This window comes from Phocoena phocoena, chromosome X (genome assembly GCF_963924675.1).
Source record: "Phocoena phocoena chromosome X, mPhoPho1.1, whole genome shotgun sequence".
Lineage (NCBI taxonomy): Eukaryota > Metazoa > Chordata > Mammalia > Artiodactyla > Phocoenidae > Phocoena > Phocoena phocoena.
The window spans coordinates 106,439,124-106,459,179 of NC_089240.1; positions in this window are offsets into that span (position 1 = coordinate 106,439,124).

Below are 20,056 nucleotides of genomic sequence, written 5' to 3' on the forward strand. Positions count from 1 at the left end.
TCCCTGCCCCTCCCCATTGGTAGCCAGTAGTTTGTTCTCTGTATCTGTGTCTGCTTTTTTTTTGTTATATTCACTAGTTTGTTGTATTTTTCAGATTCCACAAATAAGTAGTATCATACAGAATTTGTCTTTCTCTGACTTACTCCACTTAGCATAATGTCCTCCAAGCCCATCCATGTTGCTGAAAATGCCAAAATTTGATTCTTTTTTATGGCTGAGTAGTATTACATTGTATATATATTGTACCACATCTTTTTTTTTTAACATCTTTATTGGGGTATAATTGCTTTACAATGGTGTGTTAGTTTCTACTTTATAACAAAGTGAATCAGCTATACGTATACATATATCACCATATCCCCTCCCTTTTACGTCTCCCTCCCACCCTCCCTATCCCACCCCTCTAGGTGGTCACAAAGCACAGAGCTGATCTCCCTGTGCTATGCGGCTACTTCCCACTAGCTATCTGTTTTACATTTGGTAGTGTATGTATGTCCATGCCACTCTCTCACTTCGTCCCAGCTTACCCTTCGCCCTCCCCCAGTCCTCAAGTCTCCCTCCCCCAGTCCTCAAGTCCATTCTCTACATCTGTGTCTTTATTCCGGTCCTGCCCCTAAGTTCTTCAGAACCATTTTTGTTTTTTTTTAGATTCCATATATATATATGTGTTAGCATACAGTACTTGTTTTTCTCTTTCTGACTTATTTCACTCTGTATGACAGACTCTAGGTCCATCCACCTCACTACAAATAACTCAATTTCATTTATTTTTATGACTGAGTAATAATCCATTGTATATATGTGCCACATCTTCTTTATCCATTCATCTGGTGATGGACACTTAGGTTGCTTTCATGTCCTGGGTATTGTAAATAGAGCTGGAATGAATATTGTGGTATAGGACTCTTTTTGAATTATGGTTTTCTCAGGGTATATGCCCAGTAGTGGGATTGCTGGGTCATATGGTAGTTCTATTTTTAATTTTTTAAGGAACCTCCATACTGTTCTCCATAGTGGCTGTATCAATTTACATTCCCAGCAACAGTGCAAGAGGGTTCCCCTTTCTCCACACCCTCTGCAGCATTTACTGTTTGTAGATTTTTTGATGATGGCCATTCTGACTGGTGTGAGGTGATACTTCACTGTAGTTTTGATTTGCGTTTCTCTAATGATTAGGGATGTTGAGCATCCTTTCATGCGTTTGTTTGCCATCTGTATATCTTCTTTGGAGAAATGTCTATTTAGGTCTTCTTTTTGGATTGGGTTCTTTGTTTTTTTGATAGGGAGCTCTGTGGGCTGCTTGTATATTTTCGAGGTTAATCCTTTGTCAGTTACTTCATTTGCAAATATTTTCTCCCATTCTGAGGGTCGTCTTTTTGTCTTCTTTATGTTTTCCTTTGCTGTGCAAAAGCTTTTAACTTTCATTAGGTCCCATTTGTTTATCTTTGTTTTTATTTCCATTTCTCTAGGAGGTGGGTCAAAAAGGATCTTGCTGTGATTTATGTCATAGAGGGTTCTTCCTAGGTTTTTCTCTAAGAGTTTGACAGTGTCTGGCCTTACATTTAGGTTTTTAATCCATTTTGAGCTTATTTTTGTGTATGGTGTTAGGGAGCGTTCTAATTTCATTCTTCTACATGTAGCTGTCCAGTTTCCCAGTACCACTTATTGTAGAGGCTGTCATTTCTCCATTGTACATTCTTCCCTCCTTTATAAAATATAAGGTGACCATATATGCGTGGGTTTATGTTTGGGCTTTCTATTCTGTTCCATTGGTCTATATTTCTGTTTTTGTTCCATTTTCATACTGTCTCGACTACTATAGCTTTGGAGTACGGTCGGAAGTCTGGGAGCCTGATTCCTCCAGCTCCGTTTTTCTTTCTCATGATTGCTTTGGCTATTTGGGGTCTTTTGTGTTTCCATACAAATGGTGAAATTTTTTTTCATAGTTCTATGAAAAATGCCATTGGTAGTTTGATAGGGATTGCATTCAATCTGTAAGTTGTTCTGGGTAGTATACTCATTTTCACAATGTTGATTCTTCCACTCCAAGAACATGGTATATCTCTCCATCTGTTTGTATCATCATTAATTTCTTTCGTCAGTGTCTTATAGTTCTCTGCATACAGTGTCTCCTTAAGTAGGTTTATTCCTAGGTGTTTTTTTCTCTTTGTTGCAATGGTAAATGGAAGTGTTTCCTTAATTTCCCTTTCAGATTTTTCATCATTAGTGTATAGGAATGCAAGAGATATCTGTGCATTAATTTTGTGTCATGCTACTTAACCAAATTCATTGATTAACTCTAGTAGTTTTCTGGTAGCATCTTTAAGATTCTCTATATATACTATCATGTCATCTGCAAACAGTAACAGCTTTACTTCTTCCTTTCCAGTTTGGATTCCTTTCATTTTCTTCTCTGTTTGCTGTGGCTAAAACTTCCAAAATTATGTTGAATAATAGTGGTGAGAGTGAACAACCTTGTCTTTTCCCTGATCTTAGAGTAAATGGTTTCAGTTTTTCACCATTGAGAACGATGTTGGCTGTGGGTTTGTCATATATGGCCTTTATTATGTTGACATAAGTTCCCTCTATGCCTACTTTCTGGAGGGTTTTTATCGTAAATGGGTGTTGAATTTTGTTGAAAGCTTTTTCTACATCTATTGAGATGATCATATGGTTTTTCTCCTTCAGTTTGTTAATATTGTTTATCACATTGATTGACTTGCATATATTGAAGAATCCTTGCATTCCTCAGATATACCCCATTTGATCGTGGTTTATGATCCTTTTAATGTGCTGTTGGATTCTGTTTGCTCGTAATTTGTTGAGGATTTTTGCATCTATATTCATCTGTGATATTGGCCTGTAGTTATCTTTCTTTGTGACATCTTTGTCTGGTTTTGGTATCAGGGTGATGGTGGCCTTGTAGAATGAGTTTGGGAGTGTTCCTCCCTCTGCTATATTTTGGAAGAGTTTGAGGAGGATAGGTGTTAGCTCTTCTCTAAATGTTTGAAATAATTCACCTGTGAAGCCATTTGGTCCTGGGCTTTTGTTTGCTGGAAGATTTTTAATCACAGTCTCAATTTCAGTGTTTGTGATTGGTCTGTTTTTATTTTCTATTTCTTCCCGGTTCAGTCTCAGAAAGTTTTGCTTTTCTAAGAATTTGTCCATTTCTTCCAGGTTGTCCATTTTATTGGCATATAGTTGCTGTAGTAATCTCTCATTATCCTTTGTGTTTCTGCAGTGTCAGTTCTTACTTCTTTTTCATTTCTAATTCTATTGATTTGCGTCTTCTCCCTTTTTTTCTTGATGAGTCTGGCTAATGCTTTATCACTTTTGTTTATCTTCTCAAAGAACCAGCTTTTAGTTTTATTGATCTTTGCCATTGTTTCCGCCAGTTCTTTTTCATTTATTTCTGATCTGACCTTTATGATTCCTTTCCTTTTGCTTACTTTGGGGTTTTCTGGTTCTTCTTTCTCTAATTGCTTTGGCTGTAAGGTTAGGTTTTTATTTGAGATGTTTCTTGTTTCTTGAGGTAGGATTGTATTGCTATAAAACTTCCCTCTTAGAACTGCTTTTGCTGCATCCCATAGGTTTTGGGACATGTTTTCACTTGTCATTTGTTTCTAGGTAGTTTTTGGTTTCCTCTTTGATTTCTTCAGTGATCTCTTGGTTTTTTAGTAGTGTATTGTTTAGCCTCCATGTGTTTGTATTTTTTTCAGATTTTTTCCTGTAATTGACATCTAGTCTCACAGCATTGTGGTCGCAAAAGGTACTTGATACAATTTCAATTTTCTTAAATTTACCAAGGCTTGATTTGTGACCCAAGATATGATCTATCCTGGAGAATGTTTTATGAACACTTGAGAAGAAAGTGTATTCTGTTGTTTTTGGATGAAATGTCCTATAAATATCAATTAGGTCCATTTTGTTTAATGTATCATTTGAAGCTTGTGTTTATTTATTTATTTTCATTTTGGATGATCTGTCCATTGGTGAAAGTGGGGTGTTAAAGTCCCCTGCTATTATTGTGTTACTGTTGACTTCCCCTTTTATGGCTGTTAGCATTTGCCTTATGTATTGAGGTGCTCCCATGCTGGGTGCATAAATATTTACAGTTATTATATCTTCTTCTTGGATTGATCCCTTGATCATTATGTAGTGTCCTTCTTTGTCTCTTGTAATAGTCTTTATTTTAAAGTCTATTTTGTCTGATATGAGAATTGCTACTCCAGATTTCTTTTAATTTCCATTTGCATGGAGTATCTTTTTCCATCCCATCACTTTCAGTCCGTATGTGTCCCTAGGTCTGAGGTGGGTCTCTTGTAGACAGCATATATATGGGTCTTGTTTTTATATCCATTCAGCCAGTCTATGTCTCTTCGTTGGGGCATTTAATCCATTTACATTTAACATAATTATCGATATATATGTTCCTATTACCATTTCCTTAATTATTTTGGGTTTGTTATTGTCGATCTTTTCCTTCTCTTGTGTTTCCTGACTAGAGAAGTTTCTTTAGCATATGTTGTAGAGCTGGTTTGGTGGTGCTTAATTTTCTTAACTTTTGCTTGTCTGTAAAGGTTTTAATTTCTCCATCACATCTGAATGAGATCCTTTCTGGGTAGTGTAATCTTGGTTGTAGGTTTTTCCCTTTCATCACTTTAAATATGCCCTGCCACTCCCTTCTGGCTTGCAGAGTTTCTGCTGAAAGATCAGCTATTAACCTTATGGGGATTCCCTTGTATTTTATTTGGTTTTTTTTCCCTGGCTGCTTTTAATATTTTTTCTTTGCATTTAATTTTTGGTAGTTTGATTAATATGTGTCTTGGCATGTTTCTCCTTGGATTTATCCTGTATGGGGCTCTCTGTGTTTCCTGGACTTGATTGATACCACATCTTGTTTATCCATTCATCAGTTGATGGACACTTAGGTTGTTTCAGTACCTTGGCTGTTGTAAATAATGCTGCTATGCACATTGGAGTATGTACCTTTTCAAATTAGTGTTTCATGTTTTTCAGATATATACCCAGGAGTGGAATTGCTGTGTCATATGGTATTTCTATTTTTAGTTTTTTGAGAAACCTCCATACTGTTTTCCACAGTAACTGTACCAATTTACATTCCCACCAAGAGTGTCCTAAGGTTCCCTTTTCTCCACATCCCTGTTAACATTTGTCATTTCTGTTCTTTTTGATACTAGCCATTCTGACAAGTGAGAAGTGATATCTCATTGTGGTTTTGATTTGCATTTCCCTGGTGATTAGCTATGTTGAGCATCTTTTCATGTGCTAGTTGGCCATCTGCATTTCCTCTTTGGAAAAATGTCTATTCAGTCCTTCTGCCCATTTTTTAATCCAGTTGTTTGTTTTTTTGATGTTGATTTGTATGAGCTGTTTGTATATGTTACAAACAGCTGTATTCCTTATCAGTCATATCATTTGCAAAGATTTTCTCTCATTCAGTAGGTTGTCTTTTCATTTTGTTGGTGGTTTCCTTTGCTGTGAAAAAGCTTTTAAGTTTAATTAGGTCCCATTTTTTTTCTTTTGCTTTTGTTTCCTTTACTTTAGGAGATGGAACCATTCTTTTACATGTAGCTGTCCAGTTTTCCCAGCACCACTTATTGAAGAGACTGTCTTTTCTCCATTTTATATTCTTGCCTTCTTTGTCATAGATTAATTTTCCATTGCTCTATGTGTCTGTTTTTGTGCCAGTATCATATTATCGTAATTACTAAAGCTTTGTAGTATTGTCTGACGTCAGGGAATATGATTCCTCCAGCTCTGTTCTTCTTTCTCAAGATTGTTTTGGTTATTTGTGGTTCTTTTTGTTTCCATGCAAATGTTAAAATTATTTGTTCTAGTTCTGTGAAAAATGCCATTGGTATTTTGATAGGGATTGCAATGAATCTCTAGATTGCCTTGGGTAATATGGTCATTTTAACAATATTGATTCTTCCAGTCTAAGAACACAGTATATCTTTCCATCTCTTTGTGTCATCTTCAATTTCTTTCATCAGTGTCTTATAGTTTTTGGAGTACAGGTCTTTTGCCTCCCTCGGTAGGTTTACGTCCTAAGTATTTTATTCTTTTTGATGTGATGGTAAATGGGATTGTTTTCTTAATTTCTCTTTCTGATACTTTGTTGTTAGTGTGTAGAAATGCAACAGATTTCTGTATATTAATTTTGTATCCTGCAACCTTACCAAATTCATTGATGAGCTCTAGTAGTGTTCTGGTGGTGTCTTTAGTATTTTCTATGTATAGTTTAATGTCATCTGCAAACAGTGACAGTTTTACTTAATCCTTTTCAATTTGGATTACTTTTATTTTTTTCCTTCTCCAATTGCTGTGGCTAGGACTTCCAATACTATGTTGAATAAAGGTGGTGAGAGTGGGCATCCTTGTCTTGTTCCTGATCTTAGAGGAAATGCTGTCAGCTTTTCACCATTGAGTATGATGTTAGCTGTGGGTTTGTCATATATAACCTTCATTATGTTGAGGTTTAGTATTTAGTTTTTGTACCCAGTTCCTAAAATCGCTTCAGAACATCAGTGATTTAGGTGAAAGAAGCATCTTTAGGTATTCATAGCCAACACTTTTCAACCATAGCTGAGTTTATATTAATGAGGTGACTTTTGGAAAGCCCCTAAAGATGGAGGACTGGTTGCCAGGGGAATCAACCATGTGATTAGAGTGTTGAAATTTTCAGTCCCACTCAGTAACCTCCAGAGAGGAGAGACACGCTGGAGATTCAACTAATCACCAATGGCCCGTAATTGAATAAATCACGCCTGCCTAATGAAGTCTCCAAAAATCCCTTAGTGAAGGGGTTCAGAGCTATTCCTGGCTCATGAACACATTTGCATGCTGGGAGAGTGGCATGCCCAGAGAGGGTGGCTATACTTACGATGGACAAAATAGAGTACAAGTCAAAAACTGTCTCTAGAAACAAAGAAGGTAATTATATAATTATCAAGAATCAAATTGAGAGAAAGATATAACAATTATAATTATATATGCATCTGACATCAGAACACCTAAATATATAAAACAAATATTAACAGATCCAAAGGAAAAAATTGACACTAACTTAATATTAGGAGACTTCAATGCCCCACTTTCAGCAATGTATAGAACTTCCAGACAGAAAATTAATAAAGAAACAGCAGACTTGAACAACCCTACAAAACAAATGGACCTAACAGACATATTCAGAGCTTTCTACTCAATAGCAGAATACACATTTTTCTCAAGTGCATACAGAATAATTCCCAGGATAAACTACATATTAGGTCACAAAACAAGTCTTAACAAGTTTAAGATGATCAAAATAATTCCAAATATTTTTTCCAACCACAATGGAATGAAACTGGAAATCAAAAACAGTAAGAAAATGGGGAAATTCATAAAAACATCAAAGCTAAAAAACACACCCTTCAACAACAATTAGGTCAAAGCAGAAATCAAAAAGTAATTTAAAAACTATCTTGAGACAAATGAAAACAAAACCCAATATAATAAGACTTATGGATTGCACAATAGGCATCTTATAAGAAGGACGTTTATAGCAGTAAATGCCTACATTATAAAAGAAAAGAGATAGCAAATAAGCAACCTAAACTTACACCAAATAGAAGAAGAACAAACTATTACCAAATTTAGCAGAAGAAAAAATATGATAGAGATTATAGCAGAAATAAAGCAAATAGAGAATTTTTTTAAATAGAAAAAAATCAGCACAAAAAAGAGTTGGCTTTTTGAAAATATAAACAAAATCGACAAATCCTGAAGAAAAAAAAGAACTACCATATGACCCAGTAATCTCACTTCTGAGTATTTATCCAAAATAATTTAAATCAGGATTTCAAAGAGATATTTGCATTTCTGTGTTCATTACAGCTTTATTCACAATAGCCAAGAAGTGTACCTTAGTAAGCTCAGGCCGCTCTAACAAAATACCTTAAACTGGGTTTCTTATAAACCACAGAAATTTATTTCTCGCAGTCCTGGAGGCTAGAATTCTGAGATCGTCAGCATGCCAGCATAGTTGACTTCTGGTGAGAGCCTCTTCCAGATAATAGATTGCTGACTCTTCCTTGTATCCTCACATGGCAGAAAACAGAGAAAAGAAGCAAGCAAGGCTACATATACCCTCATGACCTAATCTAATCCTAATTACTTCCCAAAGACCCTTCCTCCTAATACCATCACTTTGGGGCACAGGATTTCAACATATGAATTTGGTGGTGGTGGGGCACAAAAATTCAGTCCATAACAACATAGAAATTAGCTAAGTGCCCACCGAGGGAAGAATGGAAAAAGAAAATGTGGTATAGATATAAAATAGACTATTATTATTCAGCTATTAAAAAGGACATGCAGTCACATGCTACAACATGGGTGAACCTTGACAACATCATGCTAAGTGAAATAATCCAGTCACAGAAGGACAAATACTGTGTGATTCCATTTACATGAGGTATTTAAAGTAGTCAGACTAATTGAAACAGGAAGTAGAATGGTGGTTGTCAAGGGCTGGAAAGAGGGGGCAATGGGGAATGCTTTTCAATGGGTATAGAGTTTCAGCCATGAAGGATGAAAGAGCTCTAGTTATTTGCAGCACAACATTGTGCTTATAGTTAACAATACTATGCTGTACCTTCGTTGAAGTTAGATCTCATGTTATATGTTTTTACCACAATAATAAAAAATAAAAGGTTATGTCCACCAAAGACTTGTAAAAAAAAAAGAGAAAACAATCTACAGTAGCATCAAAAATAATATTTAGGGATACATTTAATCAAGGAGGTAATATTCAGCTATAGAAGGGAATGAAGTATTTATACATGCTACATACAAACATGGATGAACCTTGAAACATTATGCTAAGTAATGAAGCCAGACACAAATGACCACATATTGCATTACTCTGTCTATTTGAAATATACAGAATAGGCAAGTTCATAGCGAAAGAAAACAGATTAGTGGGTGCTAGCAGCTGGGGACAGAGGAATGGAGAGTGTCTTAATGAGTTTCCTTTTGGGGTGATGAAAATATTTTAGAACTACATAGTGGTGATGATAGCATATCATGACTATATAAAATGCCACTGAATTTTACACTCTAAAATAATTTAAATGGTACATTTTACCACAATAAAAAATTGAAAAAAAAAAGCAATGTAATACTGAGGCATGGTACAACATAGATGAACCTTGAAAACATAATGTAAAGTGAAAGTCAGGCACAGAATGCCACTTATTGTATAATTCATTTATATGAAATGTCCATCATAGACAATTCCATAAAGATATGCTTTAGATTACCAATAACCAGGCCCTGGTGGAAATGAGGAACGACTGCTAATGAGTATGAGGTTTCTTTTGGGGGCGATGAAAATATTTTGTAATTAGACAGTGGTGATAGTTGCACAAATCTGTGAATGTACTAAAGCTATCAAAATGTGCACTTTAACAAACTCTATTGGGCATGATTTTAACTATGTTATATTATCAGGTAGCATAACATAGGGGTTAAGTTCACAGGCTTTGGAATCAGACAGACTTTAGTTTGAGCCTGGCCTCCAAAACTTAAAAGCTCTTTGACCTTGAACAATTTATTTTCCATCTCTAAGCTACCTTTTCCTATGTAAAAGGGAAATTACTATAATTTGTGTTTAGGTTGTTTCAAGAGTTGCTGATACAATCCATTTAAAGCACTTAAAACAGAGCCTGAGTTACTTGGAGTTCATGGAAATGGCAGTTATTTTTGCTGTTGTCATAATCATCTTTATTATTATTCCATACCTCTACATAGAAAAATGCCTAGCTGGAAATACATATCGTTGGCTAAAAAATTATCTCTAGATGGTAGGATTATGGATGATTGGTATTTGATTGGTATTCAAAGTTTTGTTTATTTTATAAATATTCTACAATAGGCATTTTAATTTGATAATATAGCTAGAATGAACTTTATTATTATTGAAAAATTGAAACATTTCACCTTAAAAAAGAAGCAACCTGCTGTGAACCCCAGAAAGTTCTGCCCTATGATCTACTGTGAGGTATTTGCTTAGTTTGTTGGGTGTGGCTTCTATTTGGGGGAAATAACCATGGCAACTGACATCTCAACAGTACCATTATGATTTGCAGATGGTCCAACAGGTGGTACTATGGCTGACTGTATGACCAGTCAGAAGTAACAAGACCTGAGGCTACTGCATCAGGCAACTTTCCAGATTATTAACAGTAGTTATGTGATGGAAAATGTGGCAGAGAGTAGTGTCAGACCTGCAGATTTAGTGGTCCACTGACGTTGTTGATTGGTTGAGTGACCTTTTAATTATAACCTAAGTAGCCTGGAGTATTTGTTTATGGAAGGTTTCTAGGACTGCACTCTTGCATACATCCTTATAGCAGTATATACTTTACAGCACTGCAGCACTGGTCGATTTATGGCCTTCTTTGGAAGAGATTGTAAATCTTGGCTTGCAAAGTTATTGATCCACAGAATTCCAGTTTGATGATAAAAAAGAATCTCCAGCATTTGCCAACATATATATTCTGTTTTTACGACTGTAAGTCATACAATATTTGTAGAAGAAGAAAGGTATAAATACATTTAATTTTATGGTTCATAGGACAGTACCATCATTGCAAAGATGGAGCAATTCTTATATAATATCTGAAAAACAGTATGAAACTTTCTGTTTTTCACCAAGTATATTGTGTATGTTTATTTTCCCTGTTGTATATCTTTCCATTTGCCTTAAAAGTCTTTAAGTGATAAATCAATCTACAGAAACATTTTGGATTATTCTTCTTCTGTTTGAGTGAAGAAATGTACATTTAAAAGTTACTTCAGAGTTTTATTTATAAAGAATTTTTAAACTGAAATATTCATTTCTAACCTGGGCAAGAAAATCTTGTAGATTTCTACAAGCCTAGTTCTGCTCTAACACTAAAGGAAAATTTCTTCACCCATGAAAAGGAAAATCTCCCTTTTTCTAACTTCTACTCTTCAAATTATTGCTTTCTTCAGGCCTCTCCAAGCTTGCCTATCAGAACACTTACTCCTAAACACAGAGACTGGGTCAGGCGGAGTGGGTCAGTGATCTAGATAGTACCAATCTAGACCTAACGATAGTGACTGACTCAGGGCATTAGGGCTAAGTTGATCTGAAAATAAATCCTGTGCCTTCTTCAGATACTACCAAGAAGACAGAAGTTGCAGTTGGCCATTGCAAGGAGATGGCCTACAATAGAGTAAAGCCTTTGTGAAGGTAAGCAACTCCAAAAATGGGATCCCAATGAGATTATTTTAGTCCCTGATTCTAGCTGTTTGTGAAGATGATAATCCCCAACGCTTTTTATTTTCTTTAAACGGGGTTAGATTTTCTGTCATTTGCTACAGAAATAATACTAATTGAATTACAGCGCAAAATGAGGAAGGAACAAAAAGAAATGAACGACTAGAAAGTTGTCCCAAAGAAAGTGCCATTTACATTTAGATGGTGTACTAAAGGATATGTATGTTTCATGTGATAGCAAAGAGAGGGAAGGAAATTTCCTGCATAAGAAATAGTTGTGCACAAAAGCATGAAGGTATGAATGTGCATGGTGTGTTCAGGGAATGACAAGTCGGGAATGACAAGTCAACACCATACAAAAAAAATGACAAAGTACCTCCATAGTCTTAAATTAGTGACAGGACTTAATAACCTAACAGAGTTCTGGGAATATAAATTAATAGTTTTGTCAAAATACCAAATGGAGGAGGATGGATAAATGTTTCAATATTCAAGTTTACATCTCCTCTCACCCATTTAAGGCATTACAACAAGAAACACAGTTTTATTTTCTTGTCCCTTAAAAGACAAACTTTATGATGTCTAAATTCCAACTGTGGAATCTGATATAGGGTGATAATGGCTTTACACACAATTTTCAGAAAATGGAAATTCACTTTCTGTAACATACAAATCAACTATTAGGTTAATAAGAAAGATAAGTTGAATGGGATTTCTCTGCAAACTCAAAAGTAATAGAGAATTTAAGCAAATCTAAGATATGAAGCTTTTGTTTTATTTTTCTGATTATAATGATAATAAAAGCTCTTTTTAGAAAGTTGGAAAATATAGGACAATTATGAAGATAAAAAGTAAAGGAGCATAGTCCTATGATGCTGAAAGAGCTACTGTTATATTTCTTTCCATTATTATGTTTCATACAAATATTTATTAGGAACCACTATTTGTGTTTTACACAATTGGGTTATAGTCTTATATTTTGCTTTCTATACCTCAAATGAATTTGCAAACTTTCATCACACTATTACTTTTAAAATATATAATAGCCTATTTGATGAATGTGGTATAATATCTGGTTATTGTTGGTAATTTGGGTAATTTCCAATTTTTCATGTTACATATAAATATTCGATGAGTTTTTTGGACTAATAAAGTTAATGGCATCTCTTTCTCCTCAAAACCGATTCCCTCCCCCACTCAAAAATAGGGAGGAGAACTTGGTCGAAAAGAATGATTCTTTTAAAATATTTTATGCAAACTATCAAAGTGTCCTTCCAAAAATATTACCAGTTTACACTTTCATTAGCAGATTAAGACAGTATTTCATTACACTTCCAAACACTACTTATGATAATTTTAAAAAAAGGTTTTCAAATTTTACCATGGCAACATAGTCACTTATTGCTATTTTAATTAGAATTTCTTAGTTTATTAGTGAGGTCAAACATTCTCAATTTGCTAGCCTTTCTGTGTTTCTTATTCTGTGAATAATTTAGGGCTTTCATTGATCTTTATATAGTAAGACATTTTTACTTTGTTTGAATGTTTTTCTCAAATAGTTTTTTTTAAAATTTCCTTAGTGTATATGACCAGCAGAACTTTACATTTTACATGTTTATGTATAAAACATTTCCTTTTATTATCCTTTGTGACATATTTGTTTTTAATCTAGATAATTTTCTCTGGACCTGTTATCTGAGATATGATAAATATTTTACCTCCCTTTCTCTGCCAGCTATTTTTATATTTTATTGTTTTATAGTTAGTTCCTCAAAGACTTATAATTAATTTTGCTGTAAAGGTATACTTTATTTTCTTTTTAATAATTGAACAATTATTCCATAACCATTTGTTAGGCAGCCCTTCCATTTCCCAGTAATTTATGATACTTCTTTTATCATATTATAAATTATTAAATATATTAGGGTCTATTTAAAAGTTATTGCTTTCAATAACATCTTTCATTATGTCAAGAGAAGCTGATCACTGTAGAAAACTAAATTATTAGATTGAGGTATAAAGAAAATATCCCATTTATGATTCCACCAATCCTCATTTAATTATCCTTTGGAATATATGTGCATGCATATGTACATGTGTGTGCATGTTGAGCGTGAATTTTTCAAATTTATAAAATTCACATAAACCAGCCATATTGTGTTTTACTATAAAAATCCTGCTTTTAAAAATTGTATCAATTTTCCTCATATCATGAAATTCAAAATTACAAATGTAAACAGGTCCATAGCATTCTGTCATAGAGTTGCAGCATAATTTATTCACCCATTCCTATAATTTAGGTTATGTTTATAACATTAAATATTATTTTAAAACACTTTTAAGTAGCTGTATAACAGCTCAACAAAAGTATTTTTTTCACCGTATTTTATTTATTGATTTACATAATTTTTTATGTTTAGGTGGTCACGTAAGGGGTCAAGTTTTTGCTAATATGAGTGAACCTGCAACAAAAAATCTTTCTTATAAAGATTGTTGATGGAATCTTGACTATATTTAGTATAATTCCACAAATGTGCAATTACTAGGTCAAAGTATATGCACTCTTGGTTAGTTATTTTGTTTTAATGCTCTATTGAATCTGTGCCAGTGCCAAATGCCTTAAACTAATGCCGATATAAATATATGAAAAAATACACATTATATATACTTTACTTATCATATATGTGTATATATATATATATATATATATATATATATAAAGGCAAGTTCCCTTTTAATACTCTTCTTTGTACAATTTTCTTAGTTTTTCTTACTTTTTTACAGAAGAATTTTAGAATCATTTATCATTTTAAAATATGTAATTGAAATTATCATTGGAATTGCTTTAAATTTGTAATTTAATTTGTGAAGAAATAACACTTACAATTATGCTTCTTTCTATCCAGATATGTGAGATCTCCTTTGATTTATTCGTTTTATTTTATGTCACTCAGCAAAGTTTCATCTTTTCTTCTTTTTATGTAGATCCAGCACATTTCTTCTTAAAGGATTGTTCTTAGATATTTTATACTTTTTTGTTTCTTAGTTTAAATACTCTTTTTTTCTGTAAATACTCTATTTTCCATGTGATTATGTCTGATATATTAGAATTCTAATCTAATTTTCCTATTGTGCTAATTCTTTTATTTCTCTTATTAGTACTAATTAGTATTCTAGGTAGTGATATGACCTATAAATAATGATAATTTTGCCTTTTTATTTAATAATTATTCCTTTTATTTTTGTTTAAAATCTTGTAGCACTGGGTTGGAAATCTATAACAATTTTAAATTACAATTTTAAATCAGTTTCTAATTTCAACCAGAATGTTTCCAGTGTTTACTGTTAAACACATCATTCATGCTACAAAAATGTTTTTTAGATTACCTAGAAAGGTTTTTTTGCACATGTTATTTTTATCAAATGGCTTTTCAGCATCTATTGAGATGATTATCTAAAGTTTTCCTTTGATTTATAGATGTGAGGATTTTTATTGGTAATAATGAGCTAGTATTTATGTAGCCACATAAATGAAATTGGACCCCTATCTTAAACCATACACAAAAATCAACTCAACATGGATTAAAAGACTTAAAAGATCAGAAACTTTAAAACTCTTAGAAGAAAACATAGGAAAAAAGTTTCATGAAGTTGGCATTGCCAATGATTTCATTGGCATGACAGCAAATGTACAGGCAACAAAAGCAAAAATAAACAAGTGGGACCACATCAAACTAAAAAGCTTCTGCACACCAAAAGAAACAACCAACAGAATGAACATGCAGTCTACAGAATGAGAGAAAATATTTGCAAACCATGAATCTGATAAGGAGTTAATCTCCAAAATATATAAGGAACTCTTACAACTCAATAGTTTTAAAAAAAAAAAGATCCATTTTAAAAATGGGCAAAGGACCTGAATAGACATTTCTCTAAAGAAGTGAGGGGACTTCTTTGGTGGTCCACTGGTTAAGACTCCACACCCCCAATGCCCGGGGCAGAGGTTTGATCCCTGGTCAGGGAACTAAGATCCCACATGCCACACAGCATGGCCCCCCAGAAAAAGAGAATGTCATACAATAGCCAACAGTTATGTGAAAAGATGCTCGGGCTTCCCTGGTGGTGCAGTGGTTGAGAGTCCGCCTGCCGATGCGGGGGACGCAGGTTCGTGCCCCGGTCTGGGAGGATCCCACATGCCGCAGAGCGGCTGGACCCGTGAGCCATGGCTGCTGAGCCTGCACGTCTGGAGCCTGTGCACAGCAGTGAGAGGCCCATGTACCGCAAAAAAAAAAAAAAAAGAAAAAGAAAAGATGCTCAACATCATTAATCACCAGGGAAATACAAATCAAAACCACAATGACATATCCCCAACACACCTGTTAGGATGCCTATTATCAAAAAAAGATAAAAAGAGAAAAAAGATAAGTGTTGGTAAAGATGTGGAGAAATTGGAACCTTTATACACTGTTGGTGGGAGTGTAAAATGTAGGTATATTATTAGGCAAGATTAGGCAAAAGTTTTCATATTTCTTCTTTTGTTCCATGTACCTCCCTGGTTTTCTTATCCAGATTATTCTAACTTCATAAAAGAATTAAGGATCTTTCCATATTTGTAAGAATTTATTATCATTTCAATAAGAGTTATATCCTTAAGATTTTGACATATTAGTAGACAAAACTTTTGGATCCGTAATCTTTTGAGGAAAGTCATGTTTGGACTACTTTATCGATCTCTATAATGGCTATTATTCTTTTCAAATTTTCCATTTCTAGTTTTAATCTTAGCTAAATAATTTATATATTTCAAAAATGTATGGTATTCATATATAGTTTAAAATTTATTTCCCCATATTTCTTCATACTATTTATTTAAAATTATTTACTCTTGTCCACATTCCAGAAGACTGCTAGGAAAGGTTTAGATTTTATTCATTTATGTATTTGTGTGAGAGTTTTAAATCCATGAATTAATATTATTTTTCACCAGGAAATGTTCAAACTGAAGGCAGAAACACTCTCTCAAGCAGTACATGGCTGAAAATAAATGTAGGGAATTTGGATTGTCACAGGAATTTTGTATTTTATAAATGAGACAAGATAAGTAGCATCATTTGGGAAATTGGCTTTACCGGAAAAACACATTGTACTCTAAAATAAAGTCCATTTTTAGGGTTGGGAGGGGAATACTAGAAAGAAAATTATGCAAGTTTAAGTGAATATGACGGAAATCACCTTTCAAACTTTTGGATTTATAAATTTGGCTTTCCTGGTGATGGTATCTTTTATGTAACAACTCACAAAAAGGAAAATGGATGTCTAATCTGGAACAGCTAGATAAATTCACCATGCTTGGCAGTGTGAGGAACAGTTACTTGGCTATATTTGTCTGAAAGACTTTGTACTTGACCCTGCTCTAGGAAAATAAGAAACACATAGAATTTGGAGTTGCCATTTAAAAATTTTTTAAATTCAACAGTCCTTTAATGAATTTGTCTGTTGTATGTTAATGTATCTGTATTTAGAGATGATGTGACTGTGAAAGTATGAATGTAAATAATATATATGAATTTGATATTTGAATTCTTGCCTATACTAGTACATTAAAGGTTAATCTGGTGTGGGAAATTGGCCTGCTTCCTTAACAGTATGATTGTAGACTAAAAATAAATTACTCTAAAATCCATCTAACTTTGGTCTGGAGGAATTGTGCTAGATTGCAAAATGTATGAGCCTGAAGCACACCAAGATAACAGCCGAGAGCAAAGTAAGTTAAACTAAACACTTAGGCAAAGGGTAAAATATATTTGAATTGTAACAAATCATTTTGTCTCTGGTTATACATAATTGAATTTGCTTTTTTTGGTGGTGGCATGAGCTGGCATGTTACCTTTACTTCTAATAATGTAAATACATTTTATTTGGTCCTTTATATTAATCAGTATAAGTTAACATATATAGTTACATTTGGGTTTTATAGGTCCTATGACATATTTCTTTGTAGGCAATGCTTATATATAACCATGTGATATTTTGAATGGGCTTCTGAATGCAAGCTGGCTTGGTAAAACTATAATCTTTTATAATCTATTTTATTTTATACTACTGAATTTTGCATTTTCAGCCTAGTCAACTGAATTCTTTACAGGTATAATTTCATTAAATAAGAAATTGATTAAATTTAAGTTTTATGGAAAGAAAATTGGAAATAAATTGAATGATATTAATTCTAATTGAAAATAGTCCACTATTCTGAAATTAATTTATTTGGTGATGTCATTTCTTCAGATAGGAACTGTCATTGGCAAATGTGGTCATTATTATGGTATTTCATATTATGCTGATTGGTGGTGACACCTTTTCATAAGTAAATCACTGGTAATAAAATTCTTGGGCTGGCTTTCAAATGCAGTCCCATGAATATAATACAAAGAAGCCAGCGTATGGCATATTTAATCCATATGAATGATTACATTTATACCCAGAAAGCACTTACAGTCATTTTGAAAGCTAGAGCAATTACAAGCTAAGCATGTGGGATTATATTCAGATCTGAAAAAAGAAATTCTAGGACAGAGCAATGGCAGTTAATTTGACGAAAGTCAAATACTATCTGTTCTCTAAAGTCTATCATGGCATCCTCCCTCTTAGCCATTATTCACATCTTTATTATGTAGTCACTATCTGTTTACCTGTATGTGTCTTCCATATTAGCTTGATGAGCTTTTGAGGAGAAAGAACTTGCCATAATGATATTGGTACCACTGTGTCATCATCTAGAGCAAAGCATTTGTTCCAGAACCCAGACAAATGACAGATAATATATTTTTTAAAGGCTGTGACTTAAAACTGCATCATGGAGTGAGTTGGGGAAAAAACAAAAGGTGAAATAATAAGAAGCAAATTCTAAAATAAAATGGATGTAGAGAATTTCAAATTCCATTGAAGAATGCAATGACTTTAGGGTTCTTTAAAACTCAGGTCCCCTAAAATATCAGATCCTTTGAGATTTTGTCTTTCCTCTCAATTTATATCAAAGATGACTGATTCATTGAATAACAAACTACCTGTAATATATTTTCTCAACTGTAGGACTCACACTCTCAGTAACAGCTGTGGGGACCCACTTGGACCCCCAGAGTTGGTATGAAGATTATATTAAACTGAAGACATTTGAGAATCAACAGTTGTAGAAAGAAGCCTTCTGAAAACTTTCCTTATCTGACTAAAAACAGAAACTTGTGGGAAATGGGGCTGCCATAAATTCCATTTTTGGGGTACCTCTACTCCCAGGAGAGAGAACAGTGGTAAACCTACCATAAATACCCTCTTGGGGAAGTTTCAAGGCCAAGAAGAAGTCAGAAAGACCACTTGCACCTGCATAAACAAACATTATTACAAAATTTCTTATCTCCCATTTGCTCTCCTAAAACTTAATTTGTCTTTCCTGAAGAAATCTTCTTTGTTCTTTTCATAGAAGAGAAGCCTTTTATTTTCCCTCCCTTTTCTCTATTAACTTAGGTATATAAACCCTTAACTTTAGGCATTTAACAAGCTGGCTACTTCTTTTGTTAGCTACCATACACATAGGAAAGAACTATTTTTTTTTTACTTGTTAATCTATCTTTTGTTGGTTTAATTAGCAGGCCCCAAATGTGAAACCTTAGGAGGCAGAGTAGAACATCACTGGTTTATAGGACATTTGGGTAGTCAAATATTCACATGGTGATAGTGAGATAACAAAGGTAATCAAAGTGACCACTGAGATACTACAAAATCTAAACCACATAAATTTCTCATTTCCTGAAATATTTAGGTAAACTACCCCATGTGGAATAGACTGATTTTGGTCATCAAAGTTTGTATTAGGAACAGTTTTGAAAACATAGTTAATTGTACTGTAAATATGATTTAGTGAGTGTAAATTCATATTCCAGTCGGCACTTGGGAGGCTGCCTTTTACCAGCTTTTCAACCCAATGTTAACTGACTTGAATTTTGTGAAGCCCAGGATATCCTTGTATAATAAGGCAGATCATGTTAGTGAGGACACTAGTCCCTAGAATAAGAGAAATCAGCACTTTGGAGGGGAATATGTACAAAAGAGCCAATCATATTTTGTTTAGTAAATATTGCTCTAGTTGTTCCATTGCACTGAAAAATGACCTTATACATGGAAGTTTACTACTACTAAATAGAAAGTAGAATAATCTTCCGTGGATCTCTTGGTGATTTTGCTAAAAATATTATAACTGTTATTTTCATTCCTAAACTAAAGCTAATATTACACATTGGCACATTATTTGGTTTAATTACTATTCACAGAATTATTGAAAATGAAGAAATGCTAATTACATGAGTGAAGCTTGTAGTTTTTAGGTTACTGTTTATTGTATTAGGTTTGGTGTAATGTCTCAGATGACACTGGAGGCAGGTTCGAAAATTAACTGTCCTCATTATGAGATTTAATTGATTTGTGTCAGTAAACTGAGGGAACTTTGACCTTGCAGCAAAATCTCATCCAAGCTGTTTGCCACAAGGATGTAATTTGATAGGCAACTCTAAGCCACTAGAAGACAAGTTAAAAAAAGTATAGCATCGATATAAATGTTCTTAGGCTGATGATATCCTGAGGCTGGGAAAACACTTCCACCATCTTGACTCTTCACTTCTTCAACAGGCATTTTATGACTCATATTTACTTGAATTGCATTTAGATCCTTTAATGGTTTCACACATCTAAAGTTAC